Source organism: Vidua macroura, chromosome 5, assembly GCF_024509145.1.
Source record: "Vidua macroura isolate BioBank_ID:100142 chromosome 5, ASM2450914v1, whole genome shotgun sequence".
NCBI lineage: Eukaryota > Metazoa > Chordata > Aves > Passeriformes > Viduidae > Vidua > Vidua macroura.
This window is the reverse complement of record NC_071575.1, coordinates 7,000,450-7,019,192: the sequence shown is the minus strand read 5'-3', so window position 1 is coordinate 7,019,192 and position 18,743 is coordinate 7,000,450. Positions and strand designations below refer to the sequence as shown.

Genomic DNA, 18,743 nt, shown 5'->3' with positions numbered 1-18,743 from the left:
TTTTTTACATATAATATTCCTTTCCACAGTGTTAACTCTGTTAAAAATGTAGTAAAATGCTGCGAGTTTTGAGAAGTATAAATTTGCATCACATTTATCTCAGAAATGAAGAGTTTGAGAGTATTATTAGTAATCTTAGTGGAAAATTGTAATTAAAAAACAAAACAAAACAAAACAAAAAAGCCAGAAAACCAAATCACCAAACAACCCTGTGGGAATTGCTTAGTCACTGCCTTGTACTTTGTGCAAAATAAATAAATTTGTGCTGAGTAAATCAAACATTAAATGCTGTGAGATCAGCCCTGGCAGGAGGATGGATATGCTCCTTTTGCAAGAGCTGAAAGGAGGATGCTCCTGGACAACTCTCACCTGAATCTGGCAGGGAGGTGAGAAGCAACCAAGCTTTGAGATGGCCTGGCAGAGTCCTGTGCCCACACAGACCTGGCAGAGAAAGGGGTGGTAAGGCTGGAGCCTAGGCAGGTGTGGTGTGGCATGGTTGTAACCTGCCAGACTCACAGCATTCTACCTCTTTTGCCTACTGCAATTAATTAATTAATTGAGCGAGACTAGGCCTATGCAGAATGTGCTTTTCTCCTTTTTTTTTTAAACCTGGTTTACTTTCTCATTGGTTTTTTTTTTTTTTTTAGATTAACAGAGAATTGTCACTGACATCTCTGACCTCTGCTGAATTTCCATTTCCCTCAGGTGAGCAAACTACAAGGCCAAATCTATAAACAGAAGGCATTATGTAATTTATTAAGACTGGAATTGAGTACCATCAGGAACTGTTACAGTTAGGATGGATCCTAAGCTAGAATTTTTTTTTATTATTATCTCTACCACTAGAGGCCTGTAATGTGCTGCACATTTGGAAAAATCCACATTATGTCAGTGGCATGAGAGTACTGTGAGTACAAATCTGCACCATGATTGTAAAGAAGTTTTTACATATTTAATTTCAGCTTCTGAAGACAACTTTCTGCCAATGGCAGAACAAGTTCAAATAAGCAACTTTTCAGCAGTTTAATAAGAGAAAACACTTAATAAGCAAATCATTAAATATTTATGAATATGAGCAACTTTCCTCAGCTCTCTTTAAAACCCATGGACTGATCTCTTGTGCAACATTGCTTAGATTGGGATTTACTGAACAGACACCCAACCAGCTGGTTTTGAGTTAGGAATAAATAGAGATTCAGGAATAAATATTCACATCTAGTGTGTTTGTGCATTTGTTTTGATAGTATAGCACATCTGACATCTTCACTGGTGTTGGTGGTCTGGAAAAAGGACCTCACCTATGCATGAAGGCTTAATGCTATTAAAGAAATAATTTTTTATTCTAAAGAAGTCATAAGAGACGGGTATTTCCAAAACAATAGTGCTGTTTATATCATGTTGGGGGGTTGTTTTGGTTTGGTTATCTTTCATGTTGATTTGGCTACCTCCTCACTCTGCTTTGCTCTGATAGGCCAATTTTCTGCTCGTACAGAGACAACTTTTCTGTGGATTTCAGAGTAACCCCTGAGATCTCTCTGTAAGTGAATTTCTGTGGGTAAAAGCAAGCTGAGCACTCAGACTGATGGTTTTCTACTCCTGACACGCCCCCAGTCCAGGTCTAATAACTACTTTCTTACGAGCTGGCCATCGGTCTGCGGGCAGAGCTGTCACCAAATGACACAAGCAAAAACGACGCACCACAGCCTTGGTCACGATGAAGAGACTAATTTATTTTTTCTGACTCCAATCTTTTATAGTTCTCAAAAGATGCCAGTGGATTGGAGGGTGAACGTGCCACCTCTCCAACGACACTGGACAAACTACCTGTACATCAAATTTCTCCGCCTCTATGAAAGAATGCAAAACAATAGGTTATTTACAGAAAGTTGTGTGAGAAAGTTCTCTACAAGAATGTAAATTCAGAAGGCTTTAGAAAACTCTTGATAACCAGGGCGACACAGAGCCACTGACCTTTCACAATATTCATTTCAGAGCTGCTGCTTCATCCTGAAGAGCACATTTCTTCACAAGTCACTCTCACTGGAGATGTTTGCAGAGGAAGGCAAGAGATGGCAGCAGAAATTGCTTCCTGGGATAAGATTCATCTCACCTAAGTTTACCCACCTGAAAGTTAGATGTCTTCAGCAAACCCACAGACCCTGGAGAGAAACCAGTGTTACTGGGAGGTGAGTCACCAAGCCTGTCAGCTCTGCCATGAATCACCAGTCAGCAGTGCTTTGGTTCTATACTGACAAAATAAAGCACCCAGAAGAGCCCAGACAATTAACTGAGACTTTATGCCTGAGTGTCATTGTTCAAATGAGGGGAAATATCCCTTTTGCTGCCCCCAGTGCTGGGTATCGATGGCAGTACTGGCAATATGCAGCTGTGAAGCTCTCAGAGGAGGGCTCTGGGAGGTAATTTCTCTGTGTGGGACATCAAGCAAGCAAAGTGGAGTGTAAAGAATTGGAGATGCTTTGATTTGCTGGTGCTGCCTCCCCCAGTGCTGTGAGTGCTAAGTGACTACATAAAACATGAGGGAGCCAGGCTTACCCAGAGCCCCATGGCCAGTCCTCTGCCAGCCACTGATGGCACAGGCCTGTGACACCCACACAGAAGGTGCTGTGCTTTCCTGCCCTGACCTTCCCTCGCTGGGGCACTGCCACTGTCCTTCTCTGAGCCCAGGTCTGGGGGTCACTGCAGAGCCTGAGCACAGCAAGGCAGTGAAAAAGCGAGGGGAGGAGGCGTTTTGGAGGTGGAAGCGCTTCCCTTGCCACCCAAGCCAAAGCCTGGAGGTGACTCATCCTCCTCTGCACCCGCTCTCGCACAGCTCCTTCACATGCTGTTCTTCCCTTCCTTCCCCTTCCTCTCCCTCCCTGTAGAGGTGGTCCAAAAAGTCCTTCTTTCCCCAGAAACAGATCTTTTTTTTTTTGCTTGGTCACTGGTGTATCCAGCCCTGGTTTTATGCATTGCTTCAGGCACTGCACGAGTTACTGCAGAACAGGGCAGCAAATCTGACACACTTGGTGGAATAAGCATTCCAAGTCAGGGGATCAGCAGATATAAACTGATGTGGCTCCAGAGAAAATATGACCCTCAGTCCTCCCTTTGTCTCTTGGGACAGCAAATGCAAAATGCCCCTGGTGAAGACTTGGAAAGCAGACTGGTTTAAACTGGGCACAGCTTTGCTGATTTTTAAAACTGTGCTGCTTCTAATTCCCACCAGCATGGGAATGTTCGATAACAGCCTTATTGTGCGCTTCAGCGCCCAGCTAAGCCCATCTTCCCACACACAGCAAGGAGGTGTCTGCTAAAATTAAACGTCATTCTCTCTGGCATTGTAGCACACCGAATATTCCTGCTGAAATGTGGCATGTGGAAGAGCTGATAAACAAATCCTCCGGGCTGAGACTTCAAACAGGGGAAGGCAGTAAAGCAGCATTATGCTGCCTCTCCCCAGCTGTAGAATTGGGGCTGTAACTCTCTGGAACAGAGAGCATCTGAGCCTCGGTGTCCCTGGCATGCTCATCCTAACAAAGCAGAAGTGCCAGAGGACTCGGTGACCCTGGGAAGCTGATCAGCTTCTCCCTCCAGGAAACTCTCACCATGGGAAGCCAGCATTCCCTTCCTGGGGTTGTTAAAGGATACACACACCCCTGGACTCATCAGGGAAGGCTTCCCTCCTCTCTTTCTCAAGGCTGCATCAGTAGGCTGATGCAAACATTTCAAAAAACGACATGGGAAGTACAGAAGCATACATCTCATCCTAAACCAAGTCCTTCAGCCTGGCTGAGGCTGCCCTTGAGGCAAACAGCTTAGCTTTGCACACCGAGGCAGGCTCCCTCAGCTGCCCTGAGCAGGTGTGGTTGGTCTGACGTCAGGGGACACCAGCTGAGGCTCAGGTCAGGCCTTTCTCCTGGGCCCATATGTTTCACAGGACACTGGGGCCATACTGTTGCACTTGAAGCAGTCACTCCTGTATTTAATAAAAAGCAAAAATGAGCCTTCTGGCAATGGAGGCAGAGCACCTCAGCATGACTCCATTGCAAATTGTTCTCCTCCCGCAAAAAAACATGGGGAACCATCAGAAAAAAAGGAGGTGATAACAATCCAGCAACCAGGGCTGGGGATGAGATCCACCAACAAAATTTCATTTTTAGCACCAACTCTCCAATGAGCACCTTGCTTTAGCCCTTCTGGAAAGTCCTTACCTTCTCATGCAAGATGGATATTCACACCAATATCCTTTAGACAAGCTCAGACCACCACAGAAATATATACAATATCCCCTTCTCTGACCCTATTACACTTTCTTTGAGAGGAAAAATGTTCCTCCTGCAAGAGTAAGCATTTGTGCTCTGGAGACTTCCCCTCATTCCTCAGTCTCTGTACAACATACCAAGAATTTAACATTGAGTTTATAAGTCGCTTCTAAAATAGGATTTTAACACCAATGATGGGAACACCTGCACTCACAGATTCTCAGAATCCCAGGATGGCTCAGGCTGGAAGGGACCACAGTGGGGCAGCTGGTCCCACCTCCCTGCTCCAGCAGGGCCCCCCAGCACAGGGCACAGGAGTGTGTCCAGCTGGTTCTGGAATATCTTCAGTGAGGAGACTCCACACCCACTCTGGTCACTGCCCAGGGAAGAAGTTCTGCCTCCTGCCCAGGTGGAACCTCCTGGGATCAGTCCCTGCCCGTTCCTCTGGTGCCATTGCTGGGCCCCCGGAGCAGAGCCTGGGCCCTGCTCGGAGCCCTCCCTGCACACAGGGACACCCAGGCCTGAGGTCTGGGTTGGAAAGGGCCTTAAAGATCATCCAGTTCCAACCCCTGCCATGGCCAGGGACACCTTCCACTTGCCCAGGTTGCTCAGAGCCCCATCCAACCTGGCCTGGAACACTGCCAGGGATGGGGCAGCCACAGCTTCTCTGGGCAACCTGTGCCAAGGCCTCAGCACCTTTATAGAGAATAACTCCTTCCCAATATCCAATCTAACCCTACTTTCTGTCAATGTGAAGCCATTCCCCCTTGTCCTGTCACTCCAGGCCCTTGTCCAGAGTCTCTCTCCATCTTTCCTGTGGGCTCCCTTCAGGCACTGCAAGGCCACAATGAGGTCACCCCAAAGCCTTCTCTTCTCCAGGCTGAACAATCCCAGTTCCCTCAGCCTTTCCTCCCAGCAGAGCTGCTCCATCCCTCTGATCCCCTTGGTGTCCCTGCTCTGGCCTGGCTCCAGCAGCTCCCTGTCCTTCCTGTGCTGGGATCCCAGGGCTGGAGGCAGCCCTGCAGGGGGGGTTGAGCAGAGCAGGGCAGAGGGGCAGAATCCCATCCCTTGATCTGCTGGAGTCCATGCAATAAAACATATGGACACTGGAAAAAATGCCAAGCTTCTTTCCCCCCCCCCCCTCATTTTGATTTCTTAGCTTAGGGATATAAGAAAGGGACAACTCTCCTCAAGCTGATGGAAGTTCTGCTACTACCAACATTCTGTTCAGCACACGCACTCAGATGGGGTACAGCTACTGAACACATAAAACAAAGATGCCCTGCATGCAAACACACCTTCTGTCTTTTCTGGAAGTGGAAGCCTGCAGAGGGAAGTGATGGCACTCCCACCACAGCGGCACTCTTCCTGTTCCCATCCTGGAGCAGGGTGGGAAACAAAGACTGAGCATCCTGCTCCCAGCTCACACAGCAAAGTCACTGAGGCAAAAGGCTTGGATGCAGGAGAAGGGGAAGGCAGGGAGAAAGGAAAGTTCCTTCTGCCTTTCAAAACTAAACATCAGATTTGGAGCTCATGAGCAGCTCATGCTTTTGGTTTGAGCCAGGTTCAAGGCAGGCAGGTGCTGGGCCAGCAGCCTCTGCAGTGCTGTCAATGCCTTCCACTGCTGATCTGCAGTTCCTTAACATCTTGGCATGTGGGAACTGCTCTGGCATCCACCTCACTTGAAATCTGCTGCCCACAGCCTCAGGGAACAGCCATGTCTTTTGGGACCCTCATTCCCTCTTTTTCCCCTATTCACAGAGAAGACAATGACTGCAAGAATAGAATGGAATAGAACAGAATAGAACAAAATATTTCAGTTGAAAGGGGCCCAGAATATTTATTTACATCCAGTCCAACAGCTGGAGCATGTCAGGGTTGACCAAAGGTTAAGGACATTGTCCAAATGCCTCTCAAACTCTGATGGACGTGGGGCACTGACCAGCCCTTCAGGAAGCCTGGTCCAGTGTCTCACCCCTCTCTTGGTAAAGAAATGCTTCCCAATGTCCAGTTTAAAAATCACACAGGGCAAGGGAATGTGCTGCATTTTCTGCCACTGCAGAGACAGAGAACTTGGGAAAAGGAAGGATAAATGTCCCCAGAAACTTTTCTCTGAAAAATGAACTTGGATATTGAAGCTATGGCTGCTGTTGTGCCATCATTCATGCTGATATTTGTTGTTGTGATCAACTATTAAATTCAGGTAAGGAAACTCTCAAGTAAAGGCTTAATGAAAACCAGTAATATTTCATCTTTCCTTTCTTTTTTCCTATGTGCATATTTGAGGGGAAGATGGCATAGAAATGACTACTTTCTTTCCTTTCGACCCTTTTACCAATGTGGGATTTCTGCCATTTGGCTAAGTTGACTTAGAATCTTTTTTTCTATAATAATTAGGATTTATCTGAAGCTGCTCTAGTGAGCTAGGCATGAGGATCTAGAATGAAAGACTGGTTGTTACTGTGAAAGCTGCTATTACTTCAGTATCTGAGCCTGATTGTGCTGGCCCTCAATTTCTTGTGAGAAATGACAGTAAATGGATTTCTGACTATCAGTGTCTGGGAAGAGACCTGATGCACTTACAAACTAAAATAAAGTCTATCCCTCCCCCAAAATAATAAACCTCCCAAAATACTGGACAGCAAGACCTTCTGGGACTCCCATGCATTTGTAGAGGATGTGTGTATGCTGAGAGGAAATCCTGTCTGTTGTTGCCATCTTGAATGCACAGGAAACATTTCTTTTGTGGATATGAATCCTTCTGTTGCAATTCTCCACGCATAGGAGGTGGCAGGATTCCCTCTAAGAAGAAATGAAAGTCCTTGCATGCCCCCACACTGATCTATCCTTCAGGATTCCCGTAAGGACTTGGAGCAGCTTATTTGCCATTTGTTAATCAAACTCAAGGGGACTTTTAATGTGAAAAAAGTCCTTTGAATGAGACAGTTGAGTGCATCCAGCGAGGGTTGCTCTAAGATGCAGACTGGCAGCCAGTACAGCTGATATTTGGTCCCAGAACTTTGACCCAAAGACTGACAACTTTTTTTTAGCATTTTTTGGAATTCTATGAAAAACTGAGGGGGGGGGTGGGGCGTGGAAAATTGCTCTTTTGAAAATCTTCCACATGTTGCCACAGAGCTCAGAGCAAGAGACTCACCAATATTTATGACTCCAGGGTCAGAACTGCTAATTGAATTAATTGAGGCTGTGCTGATTTGCACCGTCAGAGAACATGACCCCAAAACGTTGCATTTAAATTCATTTTCCCCATGTTTCCAGAGTTCTAATGAGAGACAAACTGCCTCCCCCTCAGGAGTCATAGGGTAGGGTGGTATATAAAATAAGAGCTGTTTGACTCCCCCTGTACCATTAGGGGCAGGGAATGAGGAGAGAATATTGATGGAGTGTGAGTGTGTTTGTCAAGGAGGAACAGGAAGGAAATGGAGATCTGCTGATGCTGACAGTATTTCCATGATCTCCAGATCTCCCCTGCAGCATCCCACCTCTACCAAGGCACCCCCTCCTCCAAATGGAGCACTTTGGGACCCTGCTGTGGTTTCTGTGTCAAAGCAGAAGTCACACACCAGTTCTGTTGTATCAAGCAGGGATCCTCCTTGCTGTGCATCTCTCCAGGACCCAACCCAGCAACTCTGACAGTTTGTCCCCAGAGACTGATCACCTCTTGCCGTGCTTCAGACATAGAACCTCTTGGCCATCCCACTTCTGCAGGGGATTGCTGGCTGCCCATCCCTCCAAGTGCTCTGCATCAAACCCAGCTAATGCTACACACAGAGCCCTGTAACCCAGGTGAACTCTGGCTCACCCTGCTACTGCTATCTGCTTACACCTCAGCTGCCTCCTCCAAATGATGGCTGCTGACCTGGTAATTTAAGCCTGGTCTCCCTTCACATGATTATATCATTCCTAGAAGCTGCAGTTGGCTTTGTAACGGAGCAAGTCCTCTGTGCAGGCCCAAGGGAACTTTCTAGGATGCTGTGGTGATCCTCACAAATTCCCCTGTCCTCCAGTCATCTGATGCATCACCAGATGCCACTTGGCTTGGATGCAGAGTGCTGTGCACACCATGGGTTTTCCAAATTCCCCTACCAATAAACCAGTTGCTCATTCCCTTGCTGGCTGTTGTTCATGAGAAGCATGGAAACTGCAAGCCACAATTATAAGCAATTATAAGCTCCTGTCCTTATATGATTCCCATGAAAAGAGCATGGGAGAACTTCGGTGTTCCTGACACCTGAGAGGTGTCCCTGCTCATGGCAGCAGGGTTGGGGCAAAATGATCTTTAAGGTCCTTTCCAGCCCAAACCATTCCATGAGCTTTGTGATCTTTGGAGCAAAACCTTATGGGCACAGGAAAGTGCTGTCTCCTCCTATGCAGAAATTGAGGTGCAGGACACCTTTCCCTTTTCAGGAGGGGATGGAACTTTGTGGAGCTGGAGATATGTAATGGACAAGGGATTTTCCACCCTTCAGTCCCTGGAATGAGCTCTGCCGAGAGAGGCCAACTTGAACTGCTGCCTGAATGCTGCAGTAACAAACTGGCCAAGCTGGCAGCTGCTGAACCATTGGTAGTCACACTCCCAGAATGGCCATCAGCTGCCACTTTGACAGGAATCCAGCAATGTTTGGTGGCATTTACCTTAGGGGACAGATATTTCTCTGCATCAGGGAGAGCAATTTAAGCTTTCAGAACTGTGTTTATATGTTTATTGCTTTTTTTTTTTTTTTTTTTTTTTTTTTGCATTCAAGAATTATTCCTGTCACAGATCAGACTCTGACTCAACTTAATTAGCATTGGAGAGGTCACCTCACAGAAACTGAGGTAGATGAAGGACAGGAAGTCATACACCATTTCCTTCCCTTCCTTGCTCCAGAAGGGAAAGTCTAAACATTTCTATGCTTGTGCCTGGCTCTGGTCCTGTGCAGGGCCAGGAGTTGGACTTGATGGTCCTTGTGGGTCCCTTCTATTCTGAGATTCTGTGAGATGACATTATATTAGCTATGACTGTTCAATTTTACCTTTATCTATAGCCAGCAGAGAAACCTTCCAAAACAGTGCTTTTTCTCTTTTTCTATGGCGATGAAATATGTTTGAAAAAGAGTGGAAACCACAGAATTAGCTGGGAATGCTGGCCCTCGGGCAGTGTGCTCCTGGACATATCAAATTTAGTAATGTATATTTAATAGTATGTCATTAAGATGATGTTGAGTTGGTTTCATCCTCATAAATCACACATCTCACTGCATGATCCAACTGGATTGCTCCAGTTTTGTTTCAATAATATTTAAGGGACTAGGCCAAGTTAACAGGCTAATTTTCATGCAGTTCATGCCCACAAGTACAGCTTTGCCTGGTATTTCTATGTCTCATCCAGCAGCTCCCGGATTCTTTACGAGATGGCAAAAATGAGGTAACTATAATCCATTGTTATTTGTGTTTCTGCTAACAATAAAAATCATCATGGATTTGCTGTCTATAGAGCACCTGACCATCCTTCCTGGAACAAAAATGCTGTAGAAGTGTTTCACCTCATTATTCAAGGATTTAGTCCAGCATTAAAAACTAACTTCTAGCTGGGAAAACTCACTCTTAAAATTCAATCTGAACTTCCTCTCTGTCAGTGTGAAGCCGTTCTCCCTTGTCCTGTCACTCCAGGCCCTTGTCAGTAGTCTCTTCATCTTTCCTGTGGGCTCCCTCCAGGTGCTGGAAGGCTGCAAGTTGTGTGGATGCTGAGGGCTGCAAAAGGACTCTCTCTGGGAGAGAACCAGACATGTAATTTTGCAGGCACAGCCTCAAACCACTGGTTTCCACACCATGACATGATAGCTAGTGAATGCAACAGTCCTCCAGGGTCCTGGCTCTGGAAAACTGGAGCTGACCCTCACTGTTTGGTCCAGCATGCCAAGGCTCACACAACCACATTTTTCACTCTCCCCTTCCCCTAGAAACCAGGGTGTCCAAATGGCCTGACCAACACATTGCAGTTTTTGCCCTTTGCTCCCTACAGGGACTGGTGTTAATCTGGTGGTTCTCTGCTAGTGCCTGTCCTTTGCCTTAAGGATAAACTCAGTGCACATTTCAAGAATTGCTCATGCAGTACAAGTTATTCCAGCAGATTCTAACACGAGAGAGGAACCACTGAGAGCAGCACAAAGCTGGTGGGAGGCAGTGCTTGGAGAAAGCCCAGGACCAGAGCAGCAGACCCAGGAAGGAATCTGTGTGTGGCAGCACCGTGCATCTCCACAGGAACCGTGTGACGGGGTCAGACTGACATCTGAGACACAGCAGAGCAGTGCTTGGAAGCACAGGGTCTCTCTCCTCTGTGCTGGCTTTCCTTCACTGCCTCATCTCACGATCATGGTTACATCCAGAAGCTACCAGCAACATCTTCCCCAAAACTACCATTTTTGTACCTGTTTCCAACAGCACTCCCCTGGATTTCAGTGAGCCTGCTGAAAGGAGAAGGAAAACCACTGGAAATGATTGTCCTGGGTGGTCTGGGGGTGCAGCTGTGTGTAAGCACAGCCACTTTGTACTCACAGCAATTCACGGTTCCCCTGGGGCTAAACCCCCTCTCAGTGTCTGCTGAGCTGGTGCTCACCTATAGCTGAGGATCAGATGGAGGTGTGGGGGTGGTGACACACGCTTGCTTGGAGGCAATTCCAGTCACACAAATCCAAAAGAAAATTCACAGAGCAGCCACCTGAAGCAGAACAGTCACTGCAAATGCCACCTCTCTGCCATCATGGAGCATGTTCAAAGCATGGAGGTTTCCACAGGTCAGGGACACAGCAGCAAAAACAAGGCAAAGATAATCTGCTGGGTATTAGTAGTAGGATATGGGTAATAAAAGGTCAGCTAGCTCAGGAGAAGCCCCTTTGATGTTTCAGATCTGCCTGACATCTGAGAAGTCTGCTGCCTTCCAGAGCTGGCAGCAAGAGCTACTGTTTTTCTCAGGCTCTTTTCTCCATGCCTGTGGCAAGTAAAGCAAGGACATATTCAGCACTGCCTGGCTTGGAAATGCTGTTTTTGGGGATGAGGGAACTCCAAGTCCTTACAGGATTACTGCTAGGGAGACATGTTGTAAAAAGAAAAGGCCCAGAGTTCATTTCCATTCCTGTTCCCACATTGCCCAGCCACCATGTCCCCTTCTTTAAGTTTGGCCTATGGCTGGCATCCAAGAACACAGATTCAAAACAGGCTTCTACTGCCCTACCTCCCTAGTTCCTCTTCTACCCCACAGCAACTACCACATTCCCAGCCTTGCTAAGGGGGTGAAATGCCAAAGGGCTTTTGCTGGAGGCTGCATGTGGCTTCAGATTGGAAGAGTGTAGGTTTAGATTGGATATCAGGAAGGAATTCTTCCCTGTGAGGGTGCTGAGGCCCTGGCACAGGGTGCCCAGAGCAGCTGTGGCTGCCCCATCCCTGGCAGTGTTCCAGGCCAGGCTGGATGGGGCTCTGAGCAAGCTGGGATAATGGAAGGTGTCCCTGTCTATGGCAGAGGCTGGAATGAGATAATCTTCAAGGTCCCTTCCAACCCAGGCCATTCTAGGATTCCATGATGATTCTCTGTGGATCATAACTGAGAAACAAAGGGTGGCAGCCAGCTCAGGAGCTGTGTCCTTCAGATGGGAGGTCAGGAGCAGCACTTTCCAGTCCTGCTTTTTGGACCTGCAGCACAGCTTTACTGTTGCTAAGCAAGTCAAAACTGTAGCTTCAAGAAGTCATGGCCACAGCCAAGCCAGCAGCCTGAAACCTGACCTGGATTTATTCTGTGAGCACGTGTTCCTGTGCTCAGGGTGTGACTGTGCTTGGATGTGGGGATGGCACAGTCTGATTGCACAGTTAATCCTTCATTACTAAGGTACTTGCTGCCTTCTCAGCTGCTAGGAGGGAGACAGACAGACAGATGAAGCCCTGACATTTTGTCTGCACAGAACCAGAGACCTGAACTTCTCCAGAGAGGAAATGCTGCTGGATACTGCCAAAAAAAAAGGACTTTGCTGTGCTCAAGTTTCCCTGACTTAGGTCTGCTTGGGGATACAGAGACGGAGCTGCTGTTACAAAATGTCTCCTACCCACGGAGCTCTTGGTAACATTTTCCTCATGGTTCCCAAGCTCCTCTGTCTCCACAGAGAACAAAAGAACATTCCCATTGCCTTTGCAACACAAACGCATCCTCACCTCAGCCAGCTGCATCAGTCGCGAGCCTTTTGCAAAGCAAATCCTTTGTGAGGAGCTCCGCTTGGAGCTCCAGTGGCTCGTTCCTGCAGGCAGAGCTCTCCAGGGCCGGGACTGCATCGTGGCTCGGCTCAGCTCAGGGCACTCCGTGCGCAGCACCAGCATCTGCAAAGTCATCTCACCTTGGCTGCAGAGAGCTGTGCCAAGCCGGAGCCCAGCTCCACGGGCGCTGCGCACTCCTGCCCGCAGGAACAGGCTCCGGGAGCACGGGCAGCCTCGCCGTGACCTTGCAAAACCTGCCAGAGAGGAGAGAGGCAGAGGAGCCCAGGCTCTCCCGGAGCGGGGCACAACCTGTCACAGCATCCCTTCTAAATTCCCCTCTCGCTCTGCCCCCTCTTCCTCCTCGTCTCTGGTGGAGGACAGGAGAGGTTGCTGGATCACCTGGTCGTGTCCAGCTGTCGTCACGCCCCTGATGACTGCGGTGTAATTATAGGAAGTTGTCTTGGCCCAGCTCCAGAAGCCAAGGACTCGGGTCTGGTATCCAATCATTTATTTCCCCCACAACTCAGGAACACTCAGCCTCTGCAACTCCAAACAGATCTAGGTTGCTCAGACTACCGGACCAGTTCTTTAGAGATGACTGTTCTTGGTTTTTAAGAAACAACTTCACCTTCTAGGATATTTCAGGTAGAAACTTCTGAGCAGAGCCACTCACTGTAAAATAATGAGCACACAATCCTGAAAAACGAGCTGCAGTGATGTTTTATACAACCAAAAAGGAAGGGAGGAGAAGAAGAGAACAGTAATCACGTCTGGATGCACCCACAGTGTCACTATTGCACTGGCAATTATGCCAAGCCTGTACATTTTTTTTTAATATTGAAAAGAGGGTAGGTTTTTTAATATCACATATCTTTAATATCACATTTCACACAATGGCTGTGAAACACATTTCACACACCTGTAACACACACCTTTTGTCCTATGATGCTCTCATGCTTACATAAGATGGAGGGATGAAAACCTCTGAAGTGCCAGCTGCAAGAGAAATTACTTTCCCCCTTATTCCACCACAGAGGAACCTGTGTTGGAATCTGCTAAACTGGGAACAGCTTCCACTTGAGCAATGCTGCTCTTACAGGCACCAGTCACGTCCTTACTCTGAGAAGGAGACAGAGGGCTCCACATCAGCGAGCTGCACACTCCCCACAGCTGACAAAGGAACGAGGAGCTCAGGGGGTCCATGACAGCGTTTGACAAAAGAGCTGGAGAAAGCCACCCCTGCTGTGAGCACAATCACCATTCCTGCTGCAGGAAGTGGAACACCAAGGCCGGCTTTCTAGGGACACAAGGATTAGCCAGGACAGATAAAAATGGCAATAACAGAAAATGAAATACAAGGCATTCCTTGCAAATTTAATTCTCCTCTTAGTGATGCATGTCCTTTTCATTTGCCAGGCTGGCACTGTCACCAAGGTCAATGCAAATGTGCTGTCAGCTGCAGGAAATTGGTGGCAAACTGAGCATTTCTGAATGTCCCCAGGATTTCTGATGGCCTCTGCAAAATCGCACTGGGCTTCATTCTCTTGTCACAAGTCCCACTTGTAGAACTAAATCAGTTTTTTTCCATTTAGGGAAGAGAAGACATCTCCATTAATCTGATTATCTTATCCCAACTCCCAACCAACAGAAGCTCTCCCATACCTAAGACAGAGGGTTTGCTGGAATTTTAGAAGAGATAAGAACATCACTTCACTGGTTCTCCTCTCCTAAAAGCACCCCAGCAGCTGCGATTATTTGTTCCCTGCAGTCCCACTCTCACCCTAAATGGCAGAGCTGGTCCAGCCAGAGCAGTACCTATTCTCCATCAGTGCTGTGCCAAAAGCTGTGCAGGCAGCTGTGGAACAACAACAAAAAAAGGTTCCAGAAGAGAACACTGGTAAAATACCACTTCTGAGACCCATCAGTTCTGTGAAATGTAAGAACATTGCTATTGCATCGTCTGCCAGCACCATGGCACTGCAGAAATCCTCCTCTCTGTAGAGAATGGGTGGGCTCCACCATCTGTCTCCTGAGCACTGCAGAGAGCACAACAACTCCCTCTGCACATGCTCTGGCACGCAGCAGCAGTGAGTGATGTCCCCAGCTCTGGCTCCGAGTGGGCAGATGCGAGCAAATAGGATTTATCAATTCATCACTGTGTTGCTTTTAGTTTTGCCTTGGTACAACTGCACTGAATTCCGAGCTAAGCTGGAGTAATACCTCAGGGAACCTGCTCCTCCTTCCTCCACCTACACATGCCCCACTTCACCCACAGCTTTCACCCCATGGAAAAGTGGGTTTGGGAAGAAAACTCTTTTAAAAATGAAGCGCTGGCAGAGCGGACAGCTTGAGGAAAGTTTCTTTCTCAGTGAAGTCACCTCTGAAATGGACTGGGGAACCAGAGCATCAAACACTCAGTACCTTGAGAATGACTTTTGTTCCCAGACTCATTTCATCTCCTAGCAGAGGACAGGAAGTGTCACTTGTAGTTATTGAATGGGACAAGCATGGCAAACAAGAGGATCCATGTTCCCCATCTCCCAGACAGGCTGTTCCATTGCTTTATGGATCCTGTAATTATTTCTGAAATCCAGCATTCAGCCGGGTGAAAAGAGATGAGACTTGCCCACCAGGTCATCTTCTCTCCATCAAACCCATCCCAATGTAATGGGAGTGGAGGATGTCAGAGATGTCACATCCACCAAAGCTGCCGACTTTTCTCTTAGCAACCCTAACAGTTGCCAGGAAACGATGCTTTGCTGTTACTACGGTGACACAGGGGACCAAAGCCACATGCCACACAACACCCACCTGCCAGGGAAGGGGAGAAATGCTCACCCTGGCTCTCCCATCCCTTCACAGGTGAGGAAAGCCTCCACTCAAGCCACAGAAATTCCAGCAGTGTAAATCAGGAGCAGGGTTCCTGCCATCTCTGGTCTAGAAAGGGCTTTGACCACTGTCCAGGTCACCAACAGGTTTGGTATTGCACTGCTTCCTGCCAGCACCCAGAGGGCCTTACTGAGGAGTGACATGAATCCTAAGGGAAGGTCTCAAAGGTGGCAGAGATATGTCAAGTGATCCAGAAACACCATCACCAAAACCCAGCACACAGAAGAGGGAAGAAAAGCCCCATTCTTTGTCTCACTGGATGACACCACTTCCTATTCTACAAGGAGCAAGAACAGGGAGAGGCATTTTTTTTTTTCTTTTTTGCTGTTTACTTGGCACACTTCAGATCTCAAACAGTACCACATAAAGCAGCAGGCCTATGTAAGTACCAACTCCTTTTGAGGGATCCAGCCAGGCTGTGCAAGATGGTGAGGGCTACAGCGAAGGGCCTGGAGGTGAAGACACAAAAGGAGTGGCTGATGTCACTTGGTCTGCTCAGCTGGAGAGGAGGAGATGAGGCCAGAGCTCACAGCAGTTCTGCAGCTTCCTCATGAAGGAAGAGGAGGGGCAGCTCTGATCTCTGCTCTGTGTGACCAGGGACAGGATCCAGAGAACGGCTGGAGCTGTCTCAGGGGAGGGTTAGGGTGGATATCAGGAAAAGATTCTTCCCACAAAGGGTGCTGGGGCACTGCCCAGGCTCCCCAGGGAATGGTCAGGGCCCCAAGGCTGCCAGAGCTCCAGGAACATTTGGACAACGCTCTCAGGCACAGGGTGGGATTGTTGGGGTGTCTGTGCAGGGCCAGGAGTTGGGCTGGATGATCCTTGTGGGTCCCTTCCAACTCAGTGGATTCTATGATTTTGTGACTGCAAGACCCCACAGAAGCAGAGACAGACACACAGCCTGCTGCAGGATCACACGGGGCGTTGTCTGCCCAGCCCAGGAGCTGCAGTTTTCCACGGTGCCACCACCTCAGCACAGCAAATGGACAGGATTCCAATCCCTTGTAAAGAATGGGAAGGAGGTTTCCTGCACCTCCCCCAGGCGGTTCCTGACCCTTGACACTGCAAACCTATGGTCTTCTGCAGAACAGGAACAGGATTCCAGCTCTGACTTTGCCAATGCATTAACTCTGCCTTTTCCTGCCTCAGGAGGCACCAAGTGTCAGCCCAGATGGAGCCTTCTGGAAGAGCAAACTACCTGTGTCAGCTAAGTGAGAGCCTTGACACCAACACAGATTTCTGTCCCCTCTTAATAGAAGCTGGGTTTCCTTTCCTTGCTACAGAGGAAGAAAAAAGGCCTTAGATTATTATCTCCTGGCCTAAAATTGGTTGAGTGTACCTCGCACCCCAAAGAAAACGTAGGTGGAATTGAAGATGGATGGGAAGACTGACGTATTGCCTCTCCCCCATCCCCAGCCCGTGTGGAGGTGAGCCAAGAGGAGCAGGGTGTTCCAGCTGAAGGGGTGGTGCAAAGTCCTTCCCTCCTGCAGAGGGAACAGCAGGGAATATTCTGCTCTCACTCCACATGAAACAGCACAGCTCCTCACCACATCCCACCCAGCGGGTGAGGGCAGAAGATACCAAAGTCTTTCAGAGCTGCCACTTTGCCACACATCAGAGCCAAGAGGATTAACTCAGTACGGGCAGATACTAAGCTCTGATCATCTTGTTCCAAGGCTACAGATTACTGCAATATGAGCCATGGGAAAAAAAAAAATACTTGAAAACCAGCTGACAACAAATCAAGCCAAAACATTTTTCTCAGAATGGGTAATGATAGAAAGAAAAAAAAAAAAAGAGAGAAATTATCACTTTTCTTTTTTTTTACCAGTTCAGAAGCTGATTAGAAATGTTTTGCTCCAAACTCTTAACAGAAAATACAGGCAAAAGATTTTCTGAAAGATGTAAGCACAAAGGAGCCATTTGATCTCTTGGTGCCATTCCTTTGTGTTCCACAGACTCCAATTGCATCCATTTGCTTCTTCATTAAACACAATGAGAAATATTGAGCTAAAACTTCTACTTTCTGAAAGCCATCCAGTTTTGAGAATATCAAGAGGTAGTGATGCTTCCCTTGATCATGTCCTCCAGGGAATAACAACTGGCCCTCATTTTCTGTTCTCTTACACACCAGTGACAAACTGTAGATCACCTGGAGGGCACGGATATACACCCATGCCATCCAGCCCACTCTACCAAAATTATTAGCACATTTCAGAGACAACCATCACTGGAGCCATTTATTATTTATCCAGCTCTGGAAGGTTATCAGCTCCCAGCTGAGATCATCAGAGACATTCTTCCTCCATCCTATCTGATTGAAGAGCAATGGAAATCCTGTCTGGGCTTTCTGACTGTGGGAATCGTGCCAGTTTGACCTCCCTTGGTGCCTCCAACAACCCTGTTTATGTAACCACAGAGCCATCCCCTGCCCTGGAGCAGTTGGCCAGAAGGCTGATGGGTAGTCTGGAATTACAGTAAATTTATATATGAGGTATGGCTTCTGTTAGGAATTGGGAGTGCCTTCTTATGGCTGACATAAGCAGGCCTGCATGTGAGGTTTACAAAGCACAATACTGCAGGTCACCAGGGAAATCAAGGCTGGGACTTTCAGGAGAGACTAGGAACAAAGATCCAGCTTAAAGCCAATGAGAAAGAATTTGCTGATTCTCCTTGGTGGGTCCCAACCCAAACAGACAAACCCAACATTCATCTGGAAGATCTGAATCCCAACCAGGGAGCAGTAGAAGTGGCATTTAGATGATGATTTGAGCTTGCTCTGATGCTTAAGGCAGGCTCAGCAAGGAAAAAAACCTCTTAGTGAGAAAAATTCTTGAACAGATTCCCTGTGATTCACTGTGTTCCTTGCTCCATCTGTTTCTCTTAATATCCAATGTAGCTACACATTAACCTCACATTTTAAGAATGAATGATGAAGGCTGTAGCCAGCATTATAGTCTACAGTGAAAAGGCTCCATAAGGCTAAGCTAAAAGAAGTTAACACTTCTAAGTGGTGTCTTTCAGTGTAAACCTGTCAAACCCTCCCAGCAGTACAACCCTGGAACACTAACCTGCTTTAATATGTAAGAAGCTGTGGCAACTGCTTCTAATGGGTTCCCGTTTTTGTTTTTTTTTTGTTTTTTTTCTTAATATTCCCTAACTCTTATTTCCTATTTTTGAGGTGATTCTCAAGCCAGGGACTCAGCCTCTGGGAGGTTCTGTGAAAGCAGTGGTCACCCTTTTCTTGTTTGAGTTGGCCAGTGCAAGCCAGGCTTGACACAAGCTGTAGGGAAGGAGTTGCTGAGGTGCTTTGCAGCACAGCACAGTCCTCAGGACAGGTTTTAGCAAGGG

At 47.5% G+C, this 18,743-nt stretch overlaps 1 long non-coding RNA gene across 2 annotated transcripts; it reads right to left on the bottom strand.

Moving 5' to 3' along the window:
- Nucleotides 1–13,853: 13,853 nt before the first annotated feature.
- LOC128807913 (uncharacterized) lies at nt 13,854–15,151 on the bottom strand. 2 transcript variants are annotated; one of them, XR_008437307.1, is made up of 3 exons: nt 14,925–15,151; nt 14,284–14,358; nt 13,854–14,071 (listed from the first exon to the last, which is right to left on the bottom strand). It is a non-coding gene; the product is annotated as an uncharacterized LOC128807913 (long non-coding RNA). The 2 variants fall into 2 exon arrangements; XR_008437308.1 differs by having other exon boundaries at nt 14,319–14,358.
- Between the last annotated feature and the right edge of the window lie 3,592 nt (nt 15,152–18,743).